We start from the raw sequence: 8156 nt of genomic DNA, 5'->3' as shown, positions 1-8156 counted from the left end.
AAATGTCGCATTTAATTACTTTTAACTTACTTTTAGCTCAAAATAGTAAAAAAAATGAAAAAATAATCTTGATAAACTTTCTTTTTCTCTTTCTTTATTCATTCATTTATTTATTCAATCATGAAAGGTTTTTTTTTTCTTGCCTGAAAATCAATTTCTGTTTTGAATTATCATGAAGTTTGAGATCATAACATCAATGGTAAATATCGTTGTATTCACTTGTTTTGGATCACCGTTTATGTAGGGGGAGGGTATGATATAAGTAGGTGTGTCTTTGAATTCCCAATTTGTTTCCGAAAGCCCCTTGATAACATTGCATTCTGCAGAAAAAAAAGATTAAAAAAAAACAACTTCAGTACTTCAAAACAATTGTTCAGTGCAATTAATGTAAAGTTATGCATTGTTGAATAAGCAGAAAGTAAACGATGATGTGGTTTTTTTTTTTAAGTCTAGGATAAACCCGAAGGCGAGACCGTTTATCAAGAATGCTAAATGTATATCCTTACAATAGGGGCCTTGTGATTGCGAAATTTTTGTACGATTGAATATCTTGCGTTACAACTAAAGTAGGCCTAATCCATTAATCAGTGAGAAATGATAAATAATAGTGATAAATAATAGCTCTAAGAAACCCTTTATTCATTCATTGCCTTCAATTCTCACCTGCATAAAGATAATACAACAGCTTGGAGAGTTATTATAAGCTATTAATAACATGTACATAATGTTGATAATGTGCAGAGCATTCCAAAGCTGTGTAGTAAGTCCTTTATTATAGTTGCAATAGAGAAGGGCCAACATGCTTTTTATGATTTATACATTTTCTATTAATTTCACACAAAAGAGGATAGAGAAATTAGTCACTTAAATAGATCACAAACTTCAAAGCATATTCCTTCGGTACACACGTCTTCTTTTTCTTCTATACTACTACTACTACTACTACCGCTACTACTTCAGCAACTAGATTCAATTTTGTGGTGTTACGTTTCTAAACGTGGATGCTGCTTGGGTTTTCTGCTCTTTCGAGTGCATACCTGGTGCTTGTTGTGCAAATAAAAATACCCCTATTGTTGCCTAAGGGCTTATATGGCTCAACAGACTTCTTTTGGCTAAGGATTACAGGCATTTTAAACCGCATTCACAAAGAAAAAAACCTGCTCATATATAGAATACATAATATACAATAATAGAACAGATGAAAATCTATCTAACCAATGCACACAAAATGTGACTTACCTCTACAAGACGATTTGGCGAGTGGGCTCGATGTTGTGATTCACATACAATACAGCACATCAGGCAAAGAAATGCTGTGTGATGGAATGATGTGTCTTGATTATTGATTCATCATTTCCAAACGCTGTCTGGCAGCTTGTTTGCCAAGCTATAATTTGCGTCATGGGATATGAACGTGTAAAGCACTGCGGTAAACAAGAAATGGACATTGACCACGTTCAACAGCTATGCACCCCCTATCAAACATTCTTAAATCAACAAGTCATGTGGCTGCTGTTGCATGTTGACAATGCATTCTTACAGTAAAGGGAGGAAAAGAAAAGAAAACAAAACATAACGGAGACAACCACGGGGACTCAGATATCGCGGCGGACCTTGTACTGAAACAAACCCGACAAAAAACAAAAAGGAAAACAAGAACTTGAACTAACATGTTAAAATCACAATGGGTTTAAGTGCATTGAGAAAGAAACAGCAAAACCCGTTAAACTCCTGAACAGTTGGCAGAAGAAACAGCTAAACATACTGGACTGTTCGACTGTAATGCTCCCTTACATCTCTTGTTAACATCCCCTTCCACGACCACAAATTCTTCATCCGACAGGTGTAAACACCGAATGGTGAAACATCTGTTAAAATTATGTAATTAGTTTGTCTTGCATGACAAACTGTATATCAGGTCTCATTGAAACAAGGGATGCCCATTCTATGTGGGATAATAATGTGGGATATAAATCTCTTGAAATGTTTGATGTGTAGAAAGGACATTAAAGGACCTAACAACACTCTCCCCCTCCCCATAAAAAAACAACATTCTATAAAAACTACTAAAAAAAAATCGAAATAAAAAAAAGCTCTTTCTTCAAAAAATCCCAAAATAATGCATAGTGAAAAAGGAGAAGAGTTCTTTCAGAAAATATCAGGAAACAATGAAATAAAAACAAAATCATCCCATTTAAATAACCGTCGATATTGCAACCATTTTCAGTGTACTCGTAAAATCGGGGTGCGCTTTTCATTTTTTTTTTTTTTTGTTGCTGCTGTTGCGATGCACGGTAACATAATGTAGTTAGAAATTGACCACAGTCATGGTCATTATACAACGCCGTACGTGTAGTTTTAATGGGTTCATGGGAAGAAAAAAAAAATGTGACTGTTAGAAGTACTTTACAGAGTAAAATTCAGATACTGCATCTTATGCCCTTCCCTGGGCATGATTCGAGTATTGTGGTTTGATTAGAAACAAAACAAAAAAGTATTGTTTGCAGACAAAATTCCCCTCAATATTAGTTACAATTTCTGGCTCGATAGCGTGACGAAATTGCACCCGCCAGGCTATCATTTCCCCCTTCAAGGAATACGTTGTAAAGGTGCATACTTGTAATAGTGACATGTAGTTGGGGCTGTTCTTCCTGTCTGTCTCGTCGGCTTTCTTTACCTACTATCGGTCTCGTGGGCTTTTTTTTTTTTTGTTGTTGGCTAGTGTCGATCTAGCGAGTCTGTTTTGCGTACTGTCGATCTCTTGGGCCTTTGTTTTTCGTAATGGCGAATGGGTTGTCTTACTCGTGAGCCGTATAACTCATGGGGTGCAAGACTGCTCGTCGACCTACAATAATTGATGTCGGTCTTGTGGACCATGATCATGATTCGTGGTAGTCGGTCTCTTGGAATGTAGTCATCGAATTCTTTTGAATATGCAAATCAAAGCCTTGTTGATGGGATAACAATGAGGATTATTCCCTTTTCCAGGCTATCCTTACCCAAAATAAACCCCAAAAAAAAAAACAACAACAACAACAACAACAACGAAAAACAAACGAATTGAAAACAAATAAATAAAAGAAATCGAAACAGAGGGTTGCAGTTTGTCTCAGAGTGCAAATACGTCGTCCTCGTTCTCGATAGTTCTTTGACCCGGGCTCAAGTACAGTGATTACATTGCTAAAAAACAAACAAAAAAAGGAGAATAAAAAAGCATAGTACAGCCTCAGTTTCAGTATAGCTGAACATATATTGTATGAACACAAATCTCACCGCCACACAGAAACACCCGATCGTTGAGAACGGGGCTAGGAAAATATTCTTACAAGTAAATGACATGACTGTTAAGTTGCTGTATAAAACATTTTATTGAACAGAATACGAAGCTTGAATAAAGAAATGATGGTTGTATTGGTTATCAAACTAAAACATACGTTTGTTTCTACAAGGATTACAGCTAAAAATTAGAACAAAATTATTACGTAACCAACGGACAAATAATAATCCAAGGTTTCCAAACTGAAGCAGAACACTAATCTACAGTAAAATGGCACATTGTATAAAGCGTATAAGGTCATAGGGTATATAAATCCAAATTAATTGCGGATTAGAAACCTAGTTGTATTACTATTATCATTTCTTTTGTGAAACATTAGTCACATTATCTTTCAAACCGCGTTTTAATCGGGAAATTTCAGACATATACATTATCCATTTTTACACTGTCCTTTCTCATGACTAAATGTATGATGATTCATAAAATTGTGATTAATTACATTCATTTTCTATGAGGATTATGTTTCTTTATACATGAGACAGCCTCTGTTATTTTTATGCCTTTGGTGGTGTTTGTTTGTTTATTTTTTGGGGTCAGTATGTTTTTATTAATGATGTAAATTTTGTTGTTGTTCTGTATCGTACCGGGTTGTTTGCTGTAAAAGCATATACAGGCTCACTGAAAAAAAAAAAACAAAAAAAAACGGCCCTTACACTGAGAGCGGTATTTTTCTCAGTTTACACTTTTTCTGAGTGTGTGCATTCTTTCCAATATTTAGATAGGTTAGGAGAGTCCATTTGATTTGAGTAATACATCATTTCAAAGCTTAAAGTATGCTCTTTCAGAATATGCTATCAACTAAAATTTCATGCGTGGCGACTTTTTTTTTGTGTTTTGTGGTGCAGGGTCACATAATATTATAACATCACTATACCACAAATAAAATACAATATAGATCGAAAAGTTAAACATTAGAGTAAGAAAATATCACTTGCAGTCATGGAATAGACAAACTGTGGTTACGCTGTCGTTGTTCAGTGATATTCATGACTTACTGGGTTATGTTAAGGAGATATTTATGATAAAGCAATGCTTATCAAATTTACAGAAAAAAAAGACATCAAAACTTTCAAAAACCCCTCCCACACCCAAGTATAATATCAAGTCATCTCTTGAAGTAATGTATTTTCTGTTTGAATTTCTTGTATGCTGTCATTTTGTAATGCGCAGTAGAGTATAATATTATAGTAGCTGCGCAATATAAATGTCCTTTATTATTATTATTATTATTATTATTATTATTATCATTATTATTATTATTGTTATCATTATTTTTATTATTATAATATTAAAAAAATGTGTAATACACATTCGATGGAGCGTAAAGTAAGTAAGACTATAGAGAAATACTAAATTCGTTCTCATTTTATATAGTTGCCCCTGTCCCACACCTTCCCCGGCCAGAAAAGTGAATGAAATGCTGTCACCCCGCCCCCTACCCAAAATATTGCTTTTTTCGAAAAATACACATTCGAAGAGTATAAGAAAAAAAGTTCAGCACCAAGAGTCAACCGATGTCATGAGTATACACATGGTATGGGTGCCACTTAAAATGACCATTAATTGTGGGAGAAATTTCATAATTTGACCATGCAGTTCTGCCTCTCCACCGCTCCGACTTCGTTGTAGCATTCCTTCAGGTAAAGGCGCTGCAGCGTGGCAACAGGAGTAGTGTGCCTTCCCACGAGTCTCTGTGTTCCCATGCGAGTTTAAAACGGAAAACGTAGAAGGACGTAATTGTCCGCAGCATCCGTAGCTGTCCGTAAATATCCGTAAGCAGACGAAACTGTTGTGATTCGTTAACTTGCGGTTAATTTCGGATATTTACGGTATACGTAAGCGTACGCAAACGGACGGTAGGTAAATTTTTTTGCGGATGGTCTGCGTCCAAGCCACGGGTAGTTACGTTCATTTACGGATAATTACGTTTGGTTACGGTTACTCGCGTAAGTTTGCGTCACTGGCGTCCCTCTGCGAAATTTTGAACATTTCAAAATTTCGCAGGTTTGGCGACGTCATTTTGCGTTTCTTTACGGATGAGTTACGGACAGTTACGTCTACATACGTCCCTGCGGATGCCTGCGTCCACGCTGCGTCCCCCTGCGTCCACTCATTCGAATCTATCCGCGGCGGACGTAATCCATCGTAAAGCATTGTGTGACTGGGGCATAACAAGCCCGCGTAGTTTAATTACCCGGAAAGGGGTTTCAGGGCCTAAACTTCGTTGCGGGTGTATATAGGACTTACGTGCGCAATTCCGGGTAATTACGGGCGAGATACGTACTAGGTACTGTCATGTGCGGTCATCTGCGGGGACCTAAGGGTAGCAAATCTTGTTCTTCGCAAGTGGCACTCAACGCTTGCCCAGAAAGATGTGACACGGCCTGTGTTTAAGTATTGACTCTCTTTAGTATTATATTGCGTTTTGATTTTCATGAACACAGACAAAAGGCCGCCTTGAGAATTTCATTGAGGAGACCATCAGATCACAGAAGAAACAAGATAGACCTGTCAATGACGTGCTCTTCTCCCTCTTTTGCGCCGCCTCATTGGCTGGGATGGCTACATACGAATACCGGAAAGAATGCACCATCAAACTTAAACAGGAAGACCTTCATCACCAAACTCATCCGCCTGCAGATGCGCAACTTGACTTTGTAAGAATTAAGATTACAAAAGAAAAAAAGTTACTTACATGATTGCTTTGTACTCAACCCTTACTATAGACAAAGGCAAAACAGATTTCTTTTAAGAAATCAAAATGTTGATATTCTTGAGCTAAGTGCATCCACATAAGATGTCTAAAAAATGCATGCCCACAATTCGCTGTCCTAGTTTTCGGTTTGTTTGTTTGTTTGTTTGTTTTCATTAAAATTACATATTATATCTATATACTGTATATGTATATATATATATATATATATATATATATACCTTAAACAAAGTTCATGCTTTATTCACCAACCGCTTATTTCTGCACACAAATTTTCGCTCTTTCTCAAGTGTTGATGCTGCAAGTATCAACATTTGAGAAAGAGCGAATAGCTCGAAAATTTGTGTGCAGAAATTAACCGTTGGTAAATACAGCATGAACTTTGTTTCAGTTTTTGGGTTTTTTTTTTTATCTCGCCAACACATAGACTACCTACTCATATATATATATATATATATACAAGATTTTTTTTTTTCATTGAGGTCAAAAATGGAATGTGCAATGTCAATGATGTGCTTGCTGTTCAGTTTTGAGGCATTAGAATATGAAAAAATGGACTGGATGTAAACATACATATCTCCCGTGAGAAAAGAAGTGAATTCCTTCAAAAAGGAAGAACGGTGAAAGTTAAATGATGTTCGCACTGAAATGTGTTCCCATTTGTGTGTACCTTATCTGAAGTATAAGTGTGTACACACGTATTGTCATGAAAAGACTGAACACACTTTTCGAATAATTGGCATTTCCTTTTCAGAGCACCACGCTTTAAAAAAAAAGTAAGGGCAAAGAGTCGTTTGCGCTAACTGTGCTCAAGTAAGCGGGTCAAGATAAAAGTGATAATAATAATAATAATAATAATAACAATGATAATAATAATACTTCTGCTACAACTACTACTACTAATAGCAATAATAATAACAATAATAATTTCGTATTTTCTCAGGATAGAATGTTTAGTGTCAGTTCGCATTATATTCAATTTTCCGTTGTTATTTCTTATAGTATTATGCAGTGTATTGTGTCGGACATAAAGCTCTACTGATCTTGAAATGTAAAAGAATAATTTACACTCTTTTCAACTCTGTGCCCCTGTGCGTAATGTGTGTATTTGTTTATTTTACAAAAACAGGCTTGCATAATATGAACACCTTTTTGATGTCATCCTGTGATTTTGTCATTTGACAGATCAGCGAAAATCCCATGGTTGCCGGAAGCTACCGTTCATTGGTCCTCGAATATTTTTTTGGTCGTTTACTCTGGGATGAACTTCAACCATATCATGATGAAGACTTATTCCAAATTACCAAGGAGATTTCCAAGCGAACACTGCTCTACATGAAGTTTCTGAATGACAGCAACGCACGAACGGGAGAATCTGTGGTGAATTATTAGACCTACTGCTTTAACGGGGAGGGGGTGGGCTCGCCCCCACTTGTTTTGCACGACACATGAAAATATATGGGGTGTAACCACTCTCCCCCCCCCCCCATTTTTTTTTTTATCCCGGAAGTGGCATCCGAAAAAAACAACAACGATTGAATGTGGTTAATCTTGTGTCGATCACCCAATGAAATTTTAAGTATAAGCGCCGATAAGTTTTTGTTTTCTTTCTTTTCTTTTTGTTTTCTGTTCTTCATCTCGTGCATGTCACCTGAATTTTTTTTCCTTGCTTGCTTGTTATGTATGAAACCCGGAAGTGGCACCAGAAATACCAACTGCGCCTCTTCCACTTTTTTATCATTTAACGTGGCGTCGTCCGTACGTTGGAAGTCTAAGCGGCATCTAAAGGTGTTCACCGGCTAAGATTCGCAGATTCCATAAAACACGGGTTGACCGCCGCGAGTGTTCCGTTTCAACAGCCATTTCTCGAAAAACTTCTCAGGGGACCTGATTATAGTAACCTACAGAAAATCGGCTAGCTTGCAGCGGCAACGAGTCATTTTATTCATTTATTCATTTCATTCACTATATTATGTCTATCCGTCCGGTGTAGACACGGTTATGTAATATACACGTAGGTTTTAGTTATTGACTATAGGTAGAATGTGTTTGTCTTCTATATCATTCTGTCGTCATATCTTTTGACATCCCCACCACAATACAAGG

The sequence above is a fragment of the Diadema antillarum genome, unplaced genomic scaffold (genome assembly GCF_040938485.1).
Source record: "Diadema antillarum isolate AM-2024a unplaced genomic scaffold, OU_Dant_1.0 seq00001517_RagTag, whole genome shotgun sequence".
Lineage (NCBI taxonomy): Eukaryota > Metazoa > Echinodermata > Echinoidea > Diadematoida > Diadematidae > Diadema > Diadema antillarum.
The sequence above is the reverse complement of the archived record's forward strand: the minus strand, read 5'-3'. Positions refer to the sequence as shown.